Source organism: Dipodomys spectabilis, unplaced genomic scaffold (genome assembly GCF_019054845.1).
Source record: "Dipodomys spectabilis isolate Male_0828 unplaced genomic scaffold, ASM1905484v1 ptg000783l, whole genome shotgun sequence".
Lineage (NCBI taxonomy): Eukaryota > Metazoa > Chordata > Mammalia > Rodentia > Heteromyidae > Dipodomys > Dipodomys spectabilis.
The window spans coordinates 3891989-3915049 of NW_024871460.1; the positions used below are offsets into that span (position 1 = coordinate 3891989).

At 49.3% G+C, this 23061-nt stretch overlaps 1 protein-coding gene across 1 annotated transcript in view; it reads right to left on the reverse strand.

The window, feature by feature from the left end:
* Zhx2 (zinc fingers and homeoboxes 2) overlaps window positions 1-19153 on the reverse strand; it is a 122775-nt gene extending 103622 nt beyond the window's left edge. The window contains exon 1 of the mRNA XM_042673172.1: window positions 18872-19153. The gene's annotated coding sequence lies outside the window, so the exon portion shown is untranslated. The remainder of the gene's footprint in view (window positions 1-18871) is intronic.
* Between the last annotated feature and the right edge of the window lie 3908 nt (window positions 19154-23061).

Consider the following 23061-nt stretch of genomic DNA (forward strand, 5'->3'; position numbering starts at 1 on the left):
CAAACAATCTTTTCCTGCAATATCTAAAATCAGGAGCTTTCTCATGGGTTGTTATTAAACACATCAAATACTTACAGGCTAAAACATATAGCCTCTTAATTTTTTTGAAAGGCACGATTTACACAATGGATTATCTTTCAGTGGGAACTTCTGTTCAGGTTGTGTTTAAAGAAATGCCTACACAGGGCTAGGAAGGTGGCTCAGTGGTAGAGTGCTTGCCTTGCATGCATGAGGCACTAGGTTTAATTCCTCAGCACCACATAAGCAGAAAAAGTTGGAAGTGGCGCTGTGGCTCAAGTGGTAGAGTGCTAGCCTTGAGCTGAAGAGCTGAGGGACAGCGCCCAGGCCCAGAGTGCAGGCCCCATGACTGACAAAAACAAACAAACAAACCAAGAAATGCCTATACATAATCATTTGGAGTCTTCTATTCCAAAATATTAGCTTTTCTGGCAGTGCTATGTTTGAACTGTATACACACCTGTCCACACATGCCAAGTGATTCAAGTATAGGTTTAGTTTGCTTTTACAATGCTGTCAGGCAAGCCCCTAATATGACTTTGAAAGGGGAAAAATGATCTTTTTTCTTTAGCTCCTCTTCCTCCTCCTCCTCCTCCTCCTCTTCCTTTTCCTCTTCCTCATCCTCCTCTTCCTCCTCCTCTTCCTCTTCTTCCTCTTTCCATCCCTCCTTTTCTCCATTTGCCCCTCCTTTTGTCTCCCTTCCTGCCATCCCTTGGGATGTTGGCTCCAAAGTGACCTGTAGCTATTTTCAAGGTTAACTGGAGGACTGCTAACCACTACCTTTAGGGTCACCCACATACATCTGCTGCCAGGGCAGATCACCAATACATCAAGTCTCTAACACTTGTGATCCCGAAAAGGGTCAGTGTGGGTCCACTAGCACTGCCTGACTCAGAAACCCCACAAGCATGTATTAAATGTATTAAGTACCCAGACTGCACAGAGGGTGGGCTCTGTGGTGTGGGGCTCCATTCTGCTGCCAGGGACAGAGATACTTTCCCACCAGACCATGTGACGCCATGGTGCCTGGCCGGCCTGGGCTTGCCTTGGGTGCCTGACAGGGCAGAGAGGCTAGAGGCTGCCATGACGGAAGCAATAGCAGTGGGAGATGGCAGGATGGGATGGGAGCTGACCTGAATGACATAATGGTGAGCAGTGTTTTCTGGCCTCAAGGCCATCAGGAATGCGGGACAGACTATTTCTACTTGTACCAGATGAGTTACCAGGAAGCAAACAGCATTTTGCTGTTCTCACAATCCACTGTGAATGCTGATTACACTTGCAAAGCTACAGGAGAGGGTTAGGAAATAAGTAGACAGGATTCTTTCAGAATCTCAGAAAGAGAAGTTTCTCTTGGGATGTGGGGATAGGAGAATTGAAGTTTAGAGCCAGTTGGTGTAAAAAAGTTAGCAAGACCCTCATCTCACAGAATAAGGTATGGTGATGCGTGCCTGTGATCCCAGCTTCTCAGTAGTTATAATTAGGAGGATCACAGTCTGAGGTATGTTGGGAAAAAAAGTGTGAAATCTTATCTGGAAAATAAATAAAGCAAAAAGGGAGTGGGGACATGGCTCAAGTGGCAGAATGCTTGCCTAGCAAGCACAAGGCCTCAGTACCAACAAGAAAAGAAAATGAAAATAAAATTAAAAAAAAAAAAATAAAGAAAAGGAAAAGAAGGAGGAGGAAACCACACAGGATGTAGCCAGGTTTCTAGCCAGGGAGCTTCTCAGTCAGCAGCTGAAGCCTGCTAGCTTCCGGCTTGGCTGCCCAGCAGTGAACAGGGCTGATCTAAACCGGGTGCATGGATAACTAAGTCATAGTCTTACATGCTGGAATCCAAACTCCAACTTTAAACCATGCACAACAAAAGACGAAGGTTCTTCCAAATGATATTGAATAGCCAGACCTCTTCAGACATTCATCTCTCCAGCCTCCTACCTCCTTCTATTTTTTTTTTGCCAGTCGTGGGGCCTGGGCACTGTCCCTGAGCTTCTTTTGCTTAAGGCTAGCAACTCTACCACTTGAGCCACAGTGCCACTTCCAACTTTTTCTGTGTTATGTGGTGCTGAGGAATTGAACCCAGGGCTTCATGCATGCTAGGCAAGCACTCTATCACTGAGCCACTTTTCCAGCCCCCCTCCATCTGAATTTTAAAGACACAGTTTTAGCAGACAACTCCAAATGAAGTTCTGATACTAAAAAGACAAGAATTGGACAAGGTAGTGACACAAAGCTTCTACCCAGATTCCACTGCTACCACTCGAGAGGGTACATGTCACTGTCCCCATCTGTGTGGGGACCTGAGAACAGTGCTCTTTAACCAACTCCTTAGAGGTGGGGAAACAAGTCTGGCTCTTTCTCGAATCCTAGGCATTGTCAGTAGAGATGAGGTTAAAGGCAAAGGTATACTGTCCAAAGCATACAGAAGAGATAACATGACACCCTGGACATCCTTTAGTGTTGGCATGGAGGCAGAATAGCACTGTCTGCCATTGACATAGGTGGGATTCCAGAGCCAGCTGTCACCTGGAAATGGACCTTGAGCAATATCACAGACTGCAAGAGCCCAGAGGGTTCCTCCTTTAAAACCCAGGGGGCTGGGTGAGGTGATCTCCCCTGCTGGCGTTAACAAGTGGGTGGCTGTCTGACTGGTCACCACAACAAGCATCAGGCTGGTTAGTCAGAGGATAGCCTAGTGGAAGAGCGCCTTGCCAGCCCAGCAGAGACTATCTGCTCCATGCAGTGTCTTCTGAGCTCACATTCCAGCACACAATGGCTCCTGGGCAGGAGGCTGGGGTCAAGGTTCTTAAATTACTGTTCAAGGACATTTTTAAAGACTAAGGAAATTCCAGAGAAACAAGTGAGTCTAAGTGGAAAGAGGACTCGCTCTACTTCTCTCATTCAGCATGGCATCCAGCACATAGTAGGTGTATGCACAGAGAAGCAAAGTGTCCAGTGTCTTGATCACTTATGACATAAGCCGGGGAGGGTATTTGGGCACAGCAGAAGACAAAAAGTGCTCGCAAGCACTGGTATTTAATCCCTGGCCTTTTCTGTATCATCCAACATATGGCAGAGAGTGTTGGGTTTAGCCAGATTCAGTGGCTCATGTCTATAATTCCAGCTATGTGGGAGACAAAGATTAGGAAAATGAGGGTATGAGTTAAGTGTATAACACCTGCCTTGCAAGTGCAAGGCCCTGAGTTCAAATCTATCCATCCATCCATCCATCCATCTATCCACCCAACCATATCTATCTATCTATCTATCATTTATCTATCTATCTATCTGTTTGTCTGTCTATCTATCATAGTGGTTTTACGAATCAGCCAGCCCTGCCTGGAAAGTTTGGCTCTGACCCTTTCTAGCTGTACTTCTTCACTATTGTCAGCCTCAGTTTCCCATCTGGTCCATGGAGACCATCTGGCCTTTCTCAGGAGAGTTGTAGTAGCTACAGTCTCAAGGGTGGTGTATATAACTTACTGAGATCTGGGCAGGCACACACTTCAAGCTGGGAGAATGCGAGCCATTAGCCATTAGCATTACTATTGTCATGCTCAGCATTATTAGTGTTTGGCAGTAATTAGGGCTCATTAATTGTTAATTTTCTTTATGCCAGACTGGCTGCTCAATGCAAAACCAAACCATAATGATATTCTATACAATATGGGAAAGGTAAATAGGTAGTCTCTCTCTCTCTGTTTTTTAATTTATTTTTATTTTTTACAGTTGTAAAGAGGTTGTTTGGGTTTTGTGTGTCTGTGTGTGTGTGTTTTGAACTAAGGGCGGGCCTGAGCACTGTCCCTGAGACTCTTTGTGCTCAAGGCTATTGTTCTACCACTTGAGCCACAGCACCACTTCTGGATTTTTCAGAGTAGTTTATTGGAGATAAGAATCTCATGCATGGACCTTCTTGCCTGAGCTGGCTTCCTCCTACCATCCTCAGATCTCAGCCTCCTAAGTAGTAGCTGCTTATAGGCAAGAGCCATCAGTACCCAGCAAGAGGTTATTTAGCAAAGAAAGTCTCCCTCTCTCTCTCTCTCTCTCTCTCTCACTCTCATTTGGTGGCCTTTTAGGGCATCAGCACAGCTCCTCCATACACCACTGGGAAGAGCAACTGAGCGCTGTCCTTAGAGAGCAAAATGGCACTGAACTAAGAGTCAGAAAGCTTCTGAGGAGAGAGGGGCTTTACCTTTGAGAGTCTTTGTGGTCCTGATTCCCATTTCAAGTGCCATGTCCTAATTCTAGAAGAGTGGGGCCTATCAGGGATAGGCCGGAGCTCCTGGCTGCCCCACCCAGCAAGGAAGGAACCAAAGCAGACCCAAACACAGACAGCCCAGTGCAGCAGCACAGCGTGTCTAAGGCTTGGCTGGGCAGAGACCTGTACGGTCCACCAAAGATTCTCCTGTTCTTCCTTTCCCAGGCTGCCAGGTAGATGGAGTTGGCGAGCAGATACGACACCTTTAAGAGTGAGTACATAATCCTATAATTTTCTTTTCCTCTGTGTCAGCAACAGAAAGCCATTAGTTTCAAATGATGCCACCACAAAATGTTGGCAGCCTGGACCCCTAAGATTCAGAGCTATTGTCCTCCAGGGGTTTCATGAGAGAGGGGTGTGTGTGTGTGACAAAACTGCAAGAAGACAAGGCTCTTTCAGAGAAAGAAGCAAAGTTCCTGTTACTAATTTTCACTTTCACAAGCAGTCTTGCACTCTGGAAGGAGGGCAGACCTTGTCTGTGCACCCTGTGTGCTAAGGACACAACAGGAAATCTCAGCTCCCTTTATGAAACAGCCCGGTACTGCAACAGGGCCAGAGCAGAGGGGCCTTGATGCCACTCAGATCTGGCTTTCACTGTGGCTTACTGTGGAACTAGCAGGTTAATTTCTTGCAAACTCCACTTCCACCTATGTAAAATGGGTATAAAGTTGTTATCAAGTGGGGAAGTTGGGAGAATTAAATAACATACAGCAAAATACAATGTACAACACCCTTGTTCAGTTTGCTTCCTTCTTTGCCACCTTTAAACTAAAGTTTGGCCTCCAGTTTAGGCTCTGCAAACAAACACACATTTGAAGTTGCATGAAGAACCTGCAAGGGCAGCTGTAGTATGTATTGTGAGTCACACAGGAAGATGGAAAAGGTGGTCAAGAGAGGAAGAAAGAATAAGACCTAGCCAAAAGGACGAATGGGACCCCGGTGACATTTAAAAACAAGATATCCCAAAGCAACATGTGCAGATGAGGCAGCTGGCTGCGAGGAAGGCAGGCTGACAGAGCTCTTGGAAGGGAGTCAGCCCTCTCCTGGGGCAGAAGTTGCCCTGAAAGCTAGCTTCCTTCTAGAAAAGGTCTTATCAGTCTTTCAGGCTATGGCAAGGACCTGCCACCAGGGGCAGAAGTGAGCAGCAACTCATTCTGCACCGGAGTTAACCCAGCACACACATTCACATAGACTCCAGAGAAAGCCATTTGCTCAATTCCTACAGCCATCCAAGCACCCTTAGGTCCACCTACAAAGGGGGGGGGGCAGCCTGTGCTGGTACTGGGACCATGAAGACAACTAGGAAATTCCCGCCCCCACCCCCCCGCCCCCAGAATGGAAGGTGGCCTATAGTTTTTCCAGGGGACAAGTGTACAAACGGATCAAATTTCGCAAGCTAGCAATTATTTCCATTTCACAGGTGGCCTCAGAGGAGAGTGCAAGCATCTAGAACAGGAATGAGAAGGTTTTTGCTGAATTTAGGCAGTGAGTCTTCCTGGAGGGAAGAAACTACATTGGCAAAGGAATGAAAGGGGAGACAGGCTGGTGCATTTTGAGTTCCAGAGGCTGCGGCCAAAGTGTGAAGTGCATGCCAGAGGAGTAGCAGCTAGACCGAAATATGCCTTACAGACAGAGGTCAGCCACTGTGCTAGGAGCAGGAATTTGGACTTGACCCTGTAGGTCAGAAGTTACTAACTAGAAGTTTGCAGGTGGACGAGAGAGGTTTTTTGGTTTTTTTTTCTTTAATTGAATACTGAGGGAGAGTGAATATAGTGAAAATACTGTTGTACATGTGTGAGAATGGAGCGAGGAAATTTGATGAGATTGGTTTGGGAAGGGGAAAGGGAAGAGGGGGCATAATGGAGGTGGTGATCATGATCAAGATGTATTGTACACACAAATGCACATGTTAAAACAAACTCCCCTTTGCACAACTAATTGATACTAATAAAAGAATAAATAAACCAGGCCTCGGTGGCTCGCGCCTGTAACCCTAGGTATTCAGGAGACTGATATCAGAGGATCTTGGTTCAAAGCCAGCCTGGGCAGAGAAATCAGTAGGACTGCATCTCCAATTAATCAGCTAAATGTCAGACTGGAGGTGTGGCTCAAGTGGTGCAATGCCAATTGTAAGTAAGTTGAGGGAGACTGAGAGACACTGAATTCAAGCCAGATTACTGGCAAAAATAAATAATAAAAAATCAGCTATCATTAAATGGCACATGTGCCTTTTTTCTTTGAGAATCCTACCCTCTTCCCCCTTTCCACCTCTTCCTGTGTTTCACTCTTTTACTCTTTCTTTTGGAGACAGCATCTCCCTCTGCAGCCTAGGCTATCTGGAAACTTGCAATCCTCCTACTAGGCTCAGCCTCCCAAATGCTGGGATTACATATATGCACAACCATACCCTTTTTCAATCTTTTATGCTACCTGCAAAACCCTTGGGGTCATTTAGGTTTGCAACTCCTGGGCAACCAGCAACCAGGGAGAGTTGAGAAAAGTTAGTAAGGCATGAACAAGTATGGCATTTTGGGAATCACTTATTAATGGAGGTCAGAAAGAGACAGGTGACAGGTGACAATGCATACCTTCCAATAAGACTTCTTTCTCTGTTCTTTTGAGAAAACAAACAACACTGAAAATGGATGACAAAAAGAATCCACTCTAGCGTTTCTATGTACTTGTTCACGTTTGAACAGCTGGGCCCAGCATTATGTCACTGTCCTGTTGCAACCTGAGCAACAATCCTCTCATAGTCAATTCATTTACTTATCAATTCCCTAACTATTTATTGAGCAGCCACTCAGCCAAGGCTGGGGGCTTGGCTGGCAGGGATGGGGTTGTGGGCACCGAAGGGAAAAAGCCCCAGGGTTCATCATCCAAAACACATAGATCACCAATGGCAGACAGTACAAGACAATAAATGGCGACCCTACACAGACATTCCCTGCTTACCAGCAAAAGGATGTCAGGCATGGTGTGGGCACAAGGCTAGTGGGATGGGTAGCAAGACAGTGCCTTTGTCTTGTAGGTCCTGCCAGCAAGCAACTCTCCCATATTAGCCATATTAGCCACGTTCAAGGTGGCTAATGAAGCATTTCATTTGGCCAAATGAAGCATTTCAATCATTTCTTTCAGTCATTTCTATTCATTTCATTCAATCATTTCTAGCTTTTTTTGGGGGGAGGGATTACAGGTCCTAGGGCTTGAACACAGGGACTGGGTACTGTCTCAGTTCTTTGCTCAAGGCTGGTACTCTACCACTTGATCCACAGCTTCAGATCCAGCTTTTTGGTAGCTCATTGGAGATAAGAGTCTCATGGGCTTTTTGCCCAGGCTGGTTTTGAACCATGATCCTCAGATCTCAGCCTCTTGAGTAGCTAATATTACTAGCTACTAAGGCTTAACATTTTGATCATTTTTGTAACTGATGTATTTCTCCTTCATCTAGACAGCTGAAAGATGATTTCTCAAACCTCCTTCCACAGATCATGTGTCTCCTCACCTCAATGGTAAAATACCAGTAAATTGAGAGGCCCTTACTGCTAGCAGGGGAAACCCAGGGGATTGTCTGTTCTACGTGGAGGAACTAAGGTCATCCATCCCTGGCTCCCTTTGACCCCATAAGTGCTATCCAGCAGATATTTCATCCTCTTTAGCAATCACAGGAGCAGTGTCCTGGCTTCAGAAATGGAATCAGACATCGGGCATCTACAGCCAGGCAGGGGGAACCTGCAACTGAACCAGGGCTGACCCCTGAGGCTGGTACCCATGAGTTCCAGGGCAGCACCAGAAGGTCACAGGAGAACCCGGATGTCCAGTGTCCTTCATCTCAGGTCATTCCTGGTCATGGAGCAGAAGGTGTCTTCCTTCATGGGGTGGGGATGGAGCTTCTACTTACAGAAGCAAGGCCCCAGCAGGTTCCACACACTACTGAGACTCAGAGGCAGCCTCCCAGCAGGGAAGGTCACCAGGACAGTAATGCCAGCCTGCATTTCTAAAGCAAGCCTAGGTGCCAGGTATGGGGGCTAAAGACCTCACAGGCTGAATCCTCTGGGATCCTTTTATGCAAGTTCAACTAAGGCAAGAGCAGAGCCAGGTCACTTTTTGGTGCCCCATCCCCAACCCCCACAGAGCAGAGTGCCCCACACAGGAGGAGGAGGAGTTGGGTGGTGGCAGGGAGGAGGGAACAAAAGTAGGGTAAACAGCAAACTAGGTACCCAGGAAGCAAAATTTAAGGAGGCTCTGCTTCTAGGGGACTAGTTGTATATGGTTATGGGCTTGAGAGTGGGTGCCTCCTTAAGTTTGGCACACTAAATAATCTCAATTGCTCTTCCTTAGTCCTGGCCTAGAGTAGTCCCAGGCCAGATAGCTGTGTGAGTCAGATTCCCCTACTCTTTTTATGGACTCTCCCTTCCCTGTGCCTCTATTTCTCCACCTGTAAAATGAAACTAATGACAACATCAAGAATTGGCAAAGATGTGGAGAACCTTATGGTACTGTGGAAAGCAAAATGGTACAAGGTACTTAGAAGAATAGTTGGTCAATTCCCAGAAAATTAAACACCAGGTGCCAGTGGCTCACCCCTGTAATTCTAGCTACTCAGGCTGAGGTCTGAGGATCCCAGTTTGAAGCCAGCTAAGCAGGAAGGTCCACAGGACTTTCAATTAACCTCCAATTAACCATCAAAAAGCCAAGAAGTGGAGCTGTGGCTCAGGTAGTAGGGCACTAGCCTTAGTGAAAAAGTTAAGGGAGAATGCCCAGATTCTGAGCTCAAGCCCTAGTACCACATCAAAAGAAAAAGTTAAACATAAAATTACCATAACCATGCATTTTCCTCTACTAGATATATTCTTGCTCTTCTCTAAGTAAATATATACGTATATAAAAACTTGTCCATAGCTGGGCGCCATGGCTCATGCCTATAATCCTAGCTACCCAGGAGGCTGAGATCTGAGGATTGCAGTTCAAAGCTAGCCCGGGCAGGAAAAGCCTGTGAGACTCTTATCTCCAATAAACCACCTGAAAAGCAGAAGTGGCATTGTGGCTCAAGTGGTAGAGCGCTTGCCTTGAGCTGAAGAGCTGAGGGACAGCGCCCAAGCCCAGAGTTCAAGTCCCATGACTGACAAAAAACAAACAAACAACCCCAAAAAACCAAAAACCAAAACAAAATAACCAAAAAACCAAAACAAAACAACAGCAACAAAAACTCATCCACAAATGTTTAGGGCAGCATTATTATAATTCTTCCCAAAGTGGATACAATTCAATTGTCCATTAACTAATAAATGAATATACCCACCCAATGGGTGCTTAATTGCCAATAGAAAGACATGAAATAACGACACCCATTACTACAGTGCAGATGACCCTTGAAAGCATTGTGCTAAGTGAAAGAAGCCAGACAGAAAACACTGCATGGTAGATAATTCCACCTACATGAAATAGCCGGAAAAGGCAAATCTACAGGATGAGAAAGTTGATGAGTAAGGGTGAAGTGGGGCATGCACGTGAGCTGAGAATGGCTGCTAATGGGAACACTCTTTTGGGGGTTATGGGATGCACCTTGAAATTACATTGTGTTAATGGTTATGCAATTCTGTAAATGTCCTAAAGAGCAATAAATGGTATACTTAAAATGGGTAACTTTTGGGGTAAGTTAAATCTCAGTGAAACTGTTTTAGGAAATAGGGCTAACAGTAATACTCAGAACATAATGCATGTCCTACGCACCGTGGGTTTTATTCTTTTTCTTTCCTTTTTCTTTCTTTCTTTGTTATTGGGGCAGGGGAAGTGCAGGTATTGGGGCTGAATTCAGGTCTCTTGCTTGGCCTTTGTGCTCCAGATTTACCCTCCACCACTTGGGGCATACCTCCACTTCCATGCATCATACTTGATACTTACTATATGTGTAAGTAGGTATCTGTAGGTATCTGTTGCTCACCTCAAGGTAACTGAGCAGTCTCTGGTGATCCTGTGTCCCTAGGGAACCTACCCTTGCCTGGGCCAGTCTCCCAATCAGCCACTTCTAGCTTCAGCAGCTGCTGCCCACCATACTTGAGGCTGATAAACCCCTCAAGTCTTGGATTCCAACAAGCTGTGTGGAAGCTCTGGCTCTGCCTTTCAAACTATCAGAGACACCTGCTCAGTAAGGCTGCCCTACAAATAGCAGGCCTAGGACGTGAAGGTATTTACAGCACACTGTCAACTAGAAAACCTATAGAGGAAGAATCCCTTGGTCCCAAGTGCACATCCAGCCTTGCTGCTATCTGCAACTCTGGCTCTGGCTCTGGGCCAGTTCTGATCTGGGTGGAGGAGCCACAGGTGCATAGAGGGCAGAAGGCTGTCACTGCCTGGGACTTATCAGCCTTAGTTGTGGCTAAGCCACAGCTGGCTTCAGGGACCCTTGGACACATGACTCTCTATTGTGTGCTTCCTTACTTGTCAGATGAGGATGATAGAGAGTTGAACTCTGGGCCTGGGCCCTGTCCCTTAGCTCTTCAGCTCCAGGTGAGCACCCTACCACTTGAGCTACAGTGCCACTTTTAGTTTTCTGGTGGTTTTATTGGAGATCAGAGACTCATGGACTTTCCTGCCCAGGCTGGCTTTGAACCGCAATCTTCTGATCTCAGCCTCCTGAGTAGCTAGAATTACAGGCATGAGCTACTGGTGCCTGGTGAGACTTGATATTTCTTTGGGGTGTTACAGGCAGATCCTAGTATGTGTGATGGGAAAATGATGATGTCAGCAGTTGCTGTGCTTAAGTGGCAGGGACAGTGAATTTCTTGTCCTGATTATCAGAGACACCAATTTCTTAACCTGGCAGGTACTCAGTGCAAAGAGGAACAGAAGAGTAGGAGGAAGTACTACAATGATTGGCTGGTCAAGGAAGCAAAAAGGCCTTGAGTGAGTGTCCAGAAGAGAAAGAAACAATGTTAAGGCTAGAGGGCTGTGCAACCTTCAGTCATCTCCCGTGCTTTCCTGGGCCTGGTTTCTCCTGGCACGAATAGAGGGTAAATTTCTTCCAGGAGCATTCCTTTTGGCTCTTCCTAATGCGCCATACAGCTAGTCCACCGATTCCCCGCTAAATGTCCTTCCAGTGATTCTTGAGATCATTAATATTCTGTACCACAAGACCCATCATTTTCCTTTCTAAGACTACCAAAGTCACACTCGGCCCAGTGTACATCGTCAAATACAGACTCTTCTATTAAATCACAAAGAGATGAAAGCGGGTTCTATGGTGTGTCTGTGGAGAGAGCCCTGGCTCTTGGAAGCAATGTAGGCTCTTCAAGCTCTCCAGGACTATGCGACTCTGACAGAGGCCCCCTGCATGTCCACAATCGATGTGGTAGCACAAAGATTTCCCCCAACAGAAAGTAGCAGGCAGTTCTACACAACAAGCTCTACCAGGAGGTGAGGGGGAGAGCACACACTTTAGCCACCTCCTGGAACACATCGCTTCCCAGAAATGGCTTGAGCTGTCTGTCCAGCCTCTAGCTTACCCTAGTCCTTATTCCTCCATTACCTGCTCTACCCACCGGGCTGCCAAGCAAAGGCATGCCCCATCCCCCTTCTCCCTCCAGATCATCCCTTATCATTCACAACTTGACTGTGCCATTTGGTTTTGGCCAGGCAGAAAGAGTTGGTTTCTGAGTAAGATGGAGGAAGAGGGCAAATGAGACTAATTTGTAAACACCATCCTCTACAGGCCATGGAGATTCCTTGGGAACTCTGCATGCACCCAGGGGTTGGGCTGAGGGAGGGAAGCCTGAGATGGCTTTGTCCTTAAAGCAATTGAGCCAAGTCTTGTATTTTAAGAACAGTAGGAATATAATATCGGCTGAAAGGAGTTTTCTGTGTGCTGTTTAACTAAATGGCTCTGCAGCTGGAGAAAGCCAGGGGCAGACGTGTTATGATTCAAAGGCTCCCAATTACAATGATCCTTTTTTATTGTATAAAAACAGCAACACAGCCATTCTCCACCCTCCTGATGCCGGCTCCCTCCGCCCCCGTCCCCCATTGGCTGGCAAGCTTATGGGGCATCCTGCAACTGCAAGGAGCCCCCAGATCCTCCTCAGGTCCCTAACTTTCACAGATTTTGATCCACTGGGATTTTTTTTTCCTCTCCAGGCTCTAAAGGAGAGGATGCCATGGTCCCTGGAGAATGTCTATCACAGATACTAATGGAAGCTTGGAATTGTTTCCTTTGGAGGGTAGGCTGGGGAAGCAGTGTGGGTAACGGGGCAGGTTGGTAATCCTCCTTGTTTTTACTGAACTCTCTCCTATGCATACACATTATGCATAGATATGCACGCTGAACATACCTGCACACCCCTGCCATGGAAAAGCAACCAGACTGTCCCAAAACACGTCTTAAACCATCTCTTCTCACTTAGACATACTTTAGAAAGCACTGGGATCAGTGTGACCCCAGGCTGCACTCTGACTTCTTGTGAACAAGTGCTTAAACTTGTACGCTCTCTTCCCCCCCCCACACACACACCTGGTGTTTAAACTCAGGGCCTTGCACACTCACTTGGCTTGGCTGATCCACTGGTGCTCTGCTAAACAAGCCACACCTTCATGGACATTTCTGCCTAGGACTGGCTTTGAACTGTGATTCTATGAGATTACAGACCCAGTGCCTGGCACCAGGCATGCCATGCCATTGAGTTCCCAGGCTCAGATCAAATGTCCCAAGGAAGGTATTCACTTTCAGGAGCCTCTGACAGTCTCAAGATGACGAATGTTGTGTGTTTGTGGTGTTTCTGGCTGTGTGTGGGGAACCCTGTATTTGTTCGGCTTCCCTATCCAGACTGGACAAGGCTGAGGGAGGGGAGATGGCGTGTGAATGCAAATGTCAGGCCCGCTGAGGAGTGTTTTTCACGTCTTTCCACACAGCTGATAGATGCATGCATGCATGCTGCCTGCTCTTTAACTAAGAATTCCGGGGCCTCTCTTTTCTCTGCAGATGTTTTGGAAGCCAGAGCTGCAGCTGCAGCTGCAGGCAACCAACCAAGTCAAGGAGAAGCACTCATCCAGGACTTCCCATTCACAACGGTCCCCTCTCACATTGGCAGCTTCTTCTGTCTCCCACAAGTGGTCCCTGGGACCCCAACAGGAGTTCTCTGCCATGAAAGGGGCTGATTCCAAGTGACCACTCAGAGGCCCCCAGAACACACAAAAAAATCTGTTCCCCACCTGAACAGGAAATGCTCCCACAACTTTATTGTTGTATTTTTTCCCCCCAGCAGGATAAACCCAAGCGCAGGTTTATCTTACATTCTCTCATCCCAAACCAAGCTTGGGTACTCCCAAAATATACCACAAACTTCCTGCTCCAAAGCCACACGCTTGAAATTCTATTTCCATGGATCAATAGCACACAGACTTCACTCATTGCAAATTCTGTTAGGTGCTAAAATACTATTGCAGTGAAACACTGTACAACAAGATTTACTTAATCTCCATAAGTGTTCTTGCTTTAGGAAGTAGAGGGAGAAGAAGGAAGAAGGGGTGCAAATTGTGAGAGATAGAGGGCAGCAAGACCATTAGCCCTGGCCATGTTCTTTTCTCTTCTATGTGAATGCCTGAGTGGACTCTGATCTACTGTCATCAGGGCTTATTTTCTTTCTTGGGGTATAACACACACACACACACACACACACACACACACACACACACACACACACACACACATGCTCCATTGCCAATCAACCCCTCTCCAATACATACAAATAGGAAACAGATTGAGGGTGGACGTTCTTAAAATCACAACCTGTTCAATGCATGCTGAGGGCCTGAAAGAAAGGCTGGGGAGGGGAAACAGGGCTGAATTTGTTTTTCAGTTGAAAATGAAACTACTTTGTCAAGGCTACGAAAATGCCCATCTGACTGCGTATCAAAGGGTCATGTGCACTGCCGATTCTCCCTCCAGCACTGTGCCGCCTAGATGAGAGCACAACTCAGGACATCCCAGAACCTGAACTCTCACTGGGCCATCTGGTAAGTACATTTCTGCCTCAACAGTTGCTCAGACTCACCACAAAATGTGTGCAAGAGTAATGGAGGAATGGCAGAGAGATGGAGACACACAGGGTCCCAGATGGATGATAAAATCCACACATGGTAATTATTCAACACCTCAAAGACAGCAAAGTCAGCTCCCACAGGTGTGGGCAGGGAAGAGAACACTGGCAGCTCTTTGTTGGGCGCTATCCCGGTGTTAGGTGCTGTGCTAGGTTCTTTTTATAAATGTCTTTATATCCTTCATGGCAAATCCACAGGGAAGCTGTACAATGATCTCTGTTTTTATAGTAGAAGAAACTGAGGTCCAGAGAGGCACGTTCATAGCACAAAGTCATAAAGCTAACCATCATTGAGGAAAGAGATGCTTGCTGGTCTTTGCTGGAGTCCAGTGAGGAAGCCAGTGAATGGCAGGCTGCTAGATCCTCTGACGTCATCCTCTGGATTTGAAGTAAAGGGCAAGTTCATGACCAAAGAGATTTCAAGGGAGTGGTAGAGCTGTGGTTAATACAGGGAATCCCAAAGCTCAGGCAAAGACAAACGAAATGTTTAGGGGGTAAACAGAAGTCTGGCAAGCCTCTTCAGTCCACAGAGTTACTGAGAAAGGAGAGCTGATTGCTTCCTAGTGATGCCTGGCAAGCATTGGGTTAATTTTGGATACTTAATGGCAGGATCTCAGAGACAATCACCCTACCACCCTTCCACTTTTCTTGTCTGTGATCTTCTTTCTGTGTCAAGGCAAAACTAATTCTTGGTATTACACTTCCCACCATGTATCTTAGTTCAAATAAGCAAGGGGGCTTATTTGCACAAAATACACTGTTGTCAAACCTGGATCTTACCTTGCTAAAATAAAAAAGTGTGCCATTCTCTCCTTAGAAGCCTGCCATAGCTCCTTAGTGCCTGCAGATGAAAATCCAACCACCTCCACACCCACAGCAAGTCTGGCCTCATCTCTTTATGCATTCCTCTCCACCTCCCTAGGAAGCAGCCCAGGAGTACCAGGAGAATTCTCATCTCAGGAAGCATACACTCTACCTACAAAGCAACCATTGGTCCTCTGTTCACCTTGTCTGCCTTACAAGTGGAATCTTAGCTTGTTCATTGCAGCAATGTGCCTAAAAGAAAATTCCTGCTCCTTCTGGCAGGTCTGCATTACCATGTGGCATAGCTCTAGCAGATGAAGTTCCTGGGAGAAATGGTTCTTCCCAAATTTAACAGGAAGACTCTATTAAGTGAAAGAGCTCTTTTGCATCTTTCTTCTTCCTTCCTTTCTCTCTTTCTCCCTTCTTTCCCTCCCCTCCCCCTTCCTTCCCCTTTTTCTTTCTTTTTCTCTCCTTCCTTCTCTCCTTCCCTCCCTTCCTCGCTCCCTTCTTTCCTTTCCCTCCCTCCCTCCCTCCCTCCCTCCCTCCCTCCCTCCCTTCCTTCCTTTTCTTTCCTGGAAAGCAAACCTGGAGACACAGCAGCCACCTTCCTACCAGAGATTGATAAACCTCAGGCCAAAAATCTCCATCCTAGGGATGGCAAAGTGGAGAGGCATCCCCTAAGTCCCAGTGGTACAAGTGATGCATTGTGTGACACAAATAAATCCCTACCTGGTTAGGTCACAGTGGTTAGGATTTCTATTGCTAGCAGCCAAATACAATGATGGCCAATATACCTTCAGACACTGTCTTTCCTTATTCAGGGACAAGCTCAGATTCTACCTTCCATGAGACCCTCCTCCCTTGTGTTGCCATGGCAGTTATTTTTCTCAGTTGTAGAATTCATTTAGTCCTACTTGATTTGGCCTACTGAATGCTCTCTGTTGGGGCGCTCAGACTCCTAGAGTAGGGTTATATCTCCATTCCTCCCGCGCCTCCGTGAGCCTGGGCACCTGTGCGACATTGAGGCCTCTCTGTTGGGCTGTATGTTGTCTCTGTGAGTTTTCTGGAGGCGAATACTCTTCTCAAAGTCTTTTGGTCTCAGGCAAGGCTTCTAACCTCTCTGCGCACACTTCCTCATTCATACAAAGAAGGGATGAGAAGGCTTCCCTCACAGCAGTCGGCAAAACAAAATACTCTAATCACGAGCACTTAGGATAGCACTGTCATATAAAAGCGCTTAATGATTGTAGGCTCTTATTAGTCTAATGAACATTACCGTGCTGAGTGAATGCATAAATCAAGACCATGTAGTTGCTAAATAAGTGAATAAAGAAAATCCAGATGAATCTGTGAGTTGAGAGCCAGGGTAGTAGTGGTTGCTACCTTTCCTGCCTGTATTTACATGTTGGGAATATACTTTTTTTTTCAGGGCCAACAAACAACAGTGTCATTCCAGGGTTCCCCCCTGAAAGGAGGATTAGCTGACTTCCCCTAAAGCCCTGGCCTCCAAATTTCCCCCTTAAATGCTGTAATCTCTGGATCCTTAGTTGACATCAAACCTAGCCAGCAGGGTCCAAGGTCACAGGAGAACAATCCAGGAGACAAGTGTTTAAATAGCAACGATATTTTCACACATCACACACAGGTCCAGTTACTTCTACCTTTCCCCATCTCTGGCTTTAAAAGATTTGTGTACAACATTATGTAACTTTCCCTTTAAACTTAAATGAAACCTTTATGTTAGTCCCATTCAACCACTTGACAGCTCCATTAATCTATTTTTACTATTTAACATGCCATTTTACAAGATATTTATTCCACTTGGTCGTCATCCAAATGCTTTTTGACATTACTGCCCTGGGACTGAACTGCTTCAACTCTCCATCCTCATAAATAGAAAATCACCTTTTGCCTCGCCTTGAAGAAGCCCTTAGCAACCTCACCCTCTTCACTTCTGCCCGCATTAATCTCTGCTCTCCAGAAAGAAGTGGGAGTGGTGTGTGTGTGTGTGTGTGTGTGTGTGTGTGTGTGTGTGTGTGTGTGTGTGTGTGGTTTTAAGTGGGTAACTGTGGGAGGTTGGAAGTCTCAGGGGTTGGTGGGGAAGGGATTCTTGCCCCCCAAAACCTGTTCAACAGCGTCTGTCTCCGATCCCAGAAGTTAACTTCTAGAGAGAAAAGGATTTCCAGAGAGCAGGTAGGGGGCGAAGTACCCAGGGGGACCCTAAGAAAGTGATTCTCCACGGAGACGCGACTCGTGGAAGGTGGGGTGTCCGGTACAAGTCTTTATTCTCCAACTCCCTCCTGCTCCACGCCCCAGACAAACAAAAGGCCATCCCAGAACAGTTGAAGGCGGAGACCCCCACTGGCTTCGAGGCCATCAATCAGGTGGAAGGCAGAGCAAATCACAACTTGGCTTTCCTGTCAACTCCCAGCCGGACAAACCCCACTCCTCCTCCCCAAGCTCTGCACAGCCAGGAGGCCAAAGGGACCGTCCTGTGATGCTTGCTGCTCTCCAACTTTCCGCTCATCTCCGCCGTGTGTCCGCGCAGCCTCCGGCAAAGCGGGTGTGGGGAGGGGGGGGCGGGGAGGGCAAGTTTGCAAAGCCGAGGATCCCAAGTCCTGCCTGGGGACGCCACAAAGAAGCCGAGACGCCCACAAAGATTAACCTCTTGTGGGGTCCGATGGCAAAGCCGAGCCCCGTGCAGGAGGGGGCGGCGGGCGGGGGGTGGGGGGCGGACCTTACCGGGCTGGCGCTGGCAGGGACGCGCCGTGGGCGAAGCGGACCGCGGGCCGGGGGTGGGGTAGGGGTGTGGGGGGTCCCCGCCTGCCCCCGCCCTCCTCTCCTCCCCCTCCCCTCCACCTCCTCGTCGCACACCTGAGCGGGGCGTGGGGACAGCGCCCCTCACCGGCCCCGGCTCGCGCCGGGGAACCGATCGGCCGCCCGCACTGCGCGCGCCCGCCGCCTGCAGCCACCGGAGCGCCGGGAGGAGCGGCCGCCCCGGCCCGCGGCGGCGGCGTCACGCTTCCTGCCACCCGGTTACGGCGAATCGTCACCGGGAGACGAGGGGAGCGCGGGGAGGCGGCGGCGCAGCCGGGCTCCCCCCCCCCCCCCCGCCCCCCGGCCCCTGCCGGCCCCAACGCGCGCGGAGCCGGGGCCGCGTCCCGGCCGAGTCCCCGCGGGAACCTGCCCCGTGCGCACAAAGCGCCGCGGCGGGGCCCAAAAGGGAGGGGAGGCGGCCACGAAAATAAATAAATAAACACGGAGTCGGGTCCTACGTAACGCCCTGTCGAAAGCGGACGCCATATTTTTTTGTGGCTTATGTCGACATAGGGAAACGTAGACATGTTTTTCCTCCTCCTCCTCCTCCTCCTCGCTCTGCCTCCCGTTTATCCAAACTTGGAATCAAAACTCTGTTTTCTGTTTTTCTTTTTGGATCCTAGACCTCCGTCCTCCCTGGGTAGCTGCTGGTTTCTCTCCCGCCGCCGGCTGCGGGCGGCCCCCCCGCCGCGCGCCCCCACCCCCACCCCGTTCCCCAGCCCCAGCCCCGCCAAGTCCCATTAACAACACGTTTGTGTTTTCGGGAACCGCGGCGGCGGTGGGAAAGTTGGGCTTGGAGTAGCCGGAGGCGGGCGGCGTGCGGGGGATCGGGGTTGGCGGCGCCGGGTGTTGGGGTGCTCGGCGCCGGGGCGAAGTTTCTTACCTGCGCCGGGGTTGGGAACGCGGGGACCCGGGCTGGGAGCGCGGAGACGAGGCGCGGTTGTTCCAAAATGGAACTCTGCAGGCTCCCCCCACCCACTCCCCACTCCCCGACTCGGGCGCAGTGGGAAAGAGAAGGGGAGGAGGGGGGGGGGGTGGGAAGCCAGCCTGCCAGACAGACAGACAGACAGGAAAAAAAATAATAACAACAAAGCCCCCGTACGGAGAAGGGTAGCTACAAAAATTCTTTAAAAAGAAAAAAAAAGGAAAAAAAAGAAGAAGAAGAAGAAAAAAAAAAAGCCTCGATCAGTGGGGAATCTACGCCAAAACTCACATGATCTGTCACGTCAGCATGCGTATTTGCATACGATACCACCAACCCGACTGCCACCCCGGCTCGGGCTGCGCGCAAAGTTACAAAGTCGGAGCCGGCCCCCTCCGGGCATGGCAGCTCCCGGCGGGAGTGGGGTCGGGAGGGCGGGAGGGCGGGGGGGGGGGGGCGAGGACGGCTAGCCCTGAGAAGCTCTGGTGAACTGACCAAAGTGTTCACGGGGGGGGGGGGGGGGGGAGGTATTCAATGAACTTCAAAGTCTGAGTCCAGTAACGGACTCGGTGGAATTTGTGCGAGGAGGAGAGGAGGAGGAGAGGAGGAGGAGGAGGAGAGGAGGAGGAGGAGGAGGAGGAGAGGAGGAGGAGGAGAGGAGGAGGAGGAGAGGAGGAGGAGGAGCAGGCGCCGGGCACATCATTGAATATTAAGTAGGACCCAGGCCGAGCGGCGACGGCGACCAAAAAAGAAATATAAAAGCCCTACCGGTGCAGTACCCATTTTCTTTATGAAAAGTTCAAGGTGTCACTGAGGAGCTCAGACAAACTGTTGATCGTGAGCACGTGGAGCGGCGGGCCGAGGGATCGCGGGGCGCTCCCGGCTCTAGCTCGGAGCCGGCAGCGCCCCCGGAACCCCGCGACCCTCTTCCGCGTCGGGGCTGGCCGTGGGGGGGGGGCGGGGAGGGGGCAGGCGGCCGAGCGCGGCGGGGCGGGGGGGGGGGGGGGACACCGCGAGTCCAGGGCGCCACCTGCGCGCCGTCGCCTCGTCTTCCGGCTCGGGAACCTTGGAGCCGCACTTAAAACTTACAATGTATCTAGCTAGGTCCAGGTCTGCGTATGTTTGTCTAGAGAGCGAGACTGGCCGGGCTCCCGGATCAGCCGGGAGAGGGCCTGGGGTAGGGGAGGGGGCTCGGGGAGGGAAAGGGACCCCCCCCCTCTTACATAACGAGTCGGAGTGACATCACCTCTGACGGGGAGCCTGAGATTGCGGCTCGCGCCCGCTCGCCCCAGGCTCGGGAAGGAGCTTCGAACTTTTTTGTTTTTCTTCCTCCCCCCCCCCCCCCCCCGCCCTCTCTTTAGAGCCAATAAACCAACGCGGGGCCGGAGCCGACCTCCACTGGTCAGGCCGCCTCCGCCGGGACTCCGAGGCTTCCGAGACCCCCGCCCAGCCTCCGCGGCCGCGGGGATCGGGCGCTCGGGGGAGGGGCGCGGTCAGGGGGTCGCTAGGCCGCCCCCTCCTCATGCCATACCTACAACCCAGTGCGGGGTAGCCTGGCCAGCGACGCACCGGGGTCCGGGCTGGGCCCCAGGGTAACGAGCGCTGAGGGGCGGGGAGAGGGGCCGACGTTTGGGAGCCTCACGGAGCCACCTGCCTGCGCTGCTTTTCTGCCCGCACCGACTGCGTTTCCGCCCCGCGGGCCCCGGCGCGACGGGATCTCCGGGGTGCGCGCTGCGCCCCCCCCCCGCCCCCGGCGCGGGAGCCGGGGGACAAGGGGACCAGGGGATGCCGCCTGGGGGCCCCGTGAGGATCCTCTGGGATCCCCACGGAGGGGGGCGGCTTTGGGACAGGGGGAGACCGCGGAGTCGCCCCCCCCCCAGCCCGCCCACCCCGCGGCGCGCGGCGGGCCGGGGCGGCCGGATCCGCTCCGGGGAATTAGCACGGACTCTAGCGGCGGCCGGCGACGCGGCTCTGGGGGCGAGGGCGGCAACAGGTGGCCGCGTGCGCGAGAGGCGGGTGGCCGGGATCTGGTGGGGGGCCGCTGGCCTCGGGGGCTGACGTGGGGCCGGCCCTGGGGGCTTCTTTTTCTTTTCTTCTTTAAAATTTTCTTTTCCTAGTCTGGAGAGAAGGAAGTTCTGCGAGGCGTTTCTGTTTTTGTGTTTTTTAAAGGGCTCCTCTCTTTGGTTCTCGTGTTTGTGTGTGTGTGTGTTTGCACACGCTAGTCCTGGGGTTTGAACTCGGGACTTGGGCTCAAGGCCTGGCACCCAGCTTTTTGGGTAGTTAATGCAGATAAGAGTCTTGAGACTTTCCCTGCCCAGGCTGGATTCCAACCTGCATACTCGGATCTCAGCCTGCTGAGTAGTGTTACAGCAGTGAACCACCGGCCTCTCTCTCTCTCTCTCTCTCTCTCTCTCTCTCTCTCTCTCTTTCTCCCTCCCCCTCTCCCTCTCTCTCTCTCTGTCTCTCTGTATACACATACATGTGTATGTGTTTGACAATTAAAATAGCTAGTGAAAGTTGTGTACTAATCTCCGTTGATTGGGTGATTGCTGAAGTAGGGTCTGTTTGCCTTTTTCTAGCCCAGAAAACCAGGGCTTGGCCTGGCAGAGGTCTTTTGCCCAGATTAGAAAGGCAAATCTGCTCAATTCTTAACCAGATTCTGTTAAGATCTCTTGATGACTGTGACACAGATCATGCTGCTTCTTTCTCAAACAAAAAAAAGAAAGAAAAACAAATCCGTACAAAGGGCTTTTAATTCGAAATGGGAGTTTGTGGGGACGGTGCTTGTGGATCAAAATCACTCCTCCTGACATTCAGAGTCTTTAAGTACCCTATTAGCTAAGTGCTTTATTTTTCTCACCTTCAACTTCAACATTTAGGGATGCTGTCTCTCCCTCCCCACCCCCTCAAGGGGAAAACTAGTTAAAGGAAGAGAAAACAAACAACCCCAACTCACCATTTTCTCTTGGTTTGTATTGTTATGCCCCTCAGGCCATTCCTCCCCACCTTTTTAAATAGGTTCACTTTTCACTCTGTTTCCATGGAAATTGGCCAAACCTTAAGGAAGCTATTCTATTTTGAGGCTGCATCTCCTTTGATCGTCCATTACTTGTGAGAATTTTCAATAATACACACTTTCCTTGTGTCTACCTCATTGCTACCTGCTTCTGTCTGGGTATGGATTATATATAGCAAGGGTAGGGCCAGAATGAGTGAGGGAATCTGTGACCCTCTGGAACATTCTACAGTGTATCTTCAGGACACTTGGATTTCACTGACACTGGACACTGAAGTGTCTTTAAATGGTCCAGAGTTTAACCTAGACCCAACTTTCACTATATTAAAAAAAAACAGCAAAGGAGCAAGGCATTGACTCATGTCTATAATTGTAGCTACTCAGGAGGCTGAGAGTTGAGAATTGTGGTTCAAAACCAGCCCATGCAGAAAAGTCAGTGAAATTCTTACCTCCAATTAACCAGCAAAAAGCCAGAGTAGAGGTATGGTTCAAGTAGCAGAGTGCCATCCTTAAGTAGAAAAATCTAAGAGCATGAGACCCTGAGTTCAAATCTCAGTACTGACAACAGAACAAAGAAACAAAAACTGAAAATAAGGGTGAGTTTTGCAGTAAGTTCTGAGATCCTACTTAGTGTACATGGAGGCATGCAAGTGGACCCTTACCAGACAGTATTCAAGAGCTTCATGATCAGTTTTATATGGGTAATGTTTTATTCAGTCCCTTATATGTATAAATGAATTGCGAATCTATAAAGCCCTATCATACAGCTACTCTCAAAATGTTTTATATTAAAGACTCTAAAAACGTTTTTATTTATGTGATTATACATACACACATATGTATGTGTGTATATACATTTAGTATATTTCGAATTACCTTTAAAATGCTTCATTAGCATATATTAAGTGTAAAATGGGCTTGCTTGTGACTTTTTTGGTCAGTTGTGGGGCTTGAACTCAGGGCCTGGGTGCGATGCCTGAGCTCTTTTGCTCAAGGCTAGTGCTCTACCACTTTGAGCCATAGCACCACTTCTGGTTTTTGAGTGCTTAACTGGAGATGAGTCTCACAGGGACTTTTCTGCCTGGGCTGACTTAGAACCATGCTCCTTAGAGCTCATCTTCCTGATTAGCTAGGA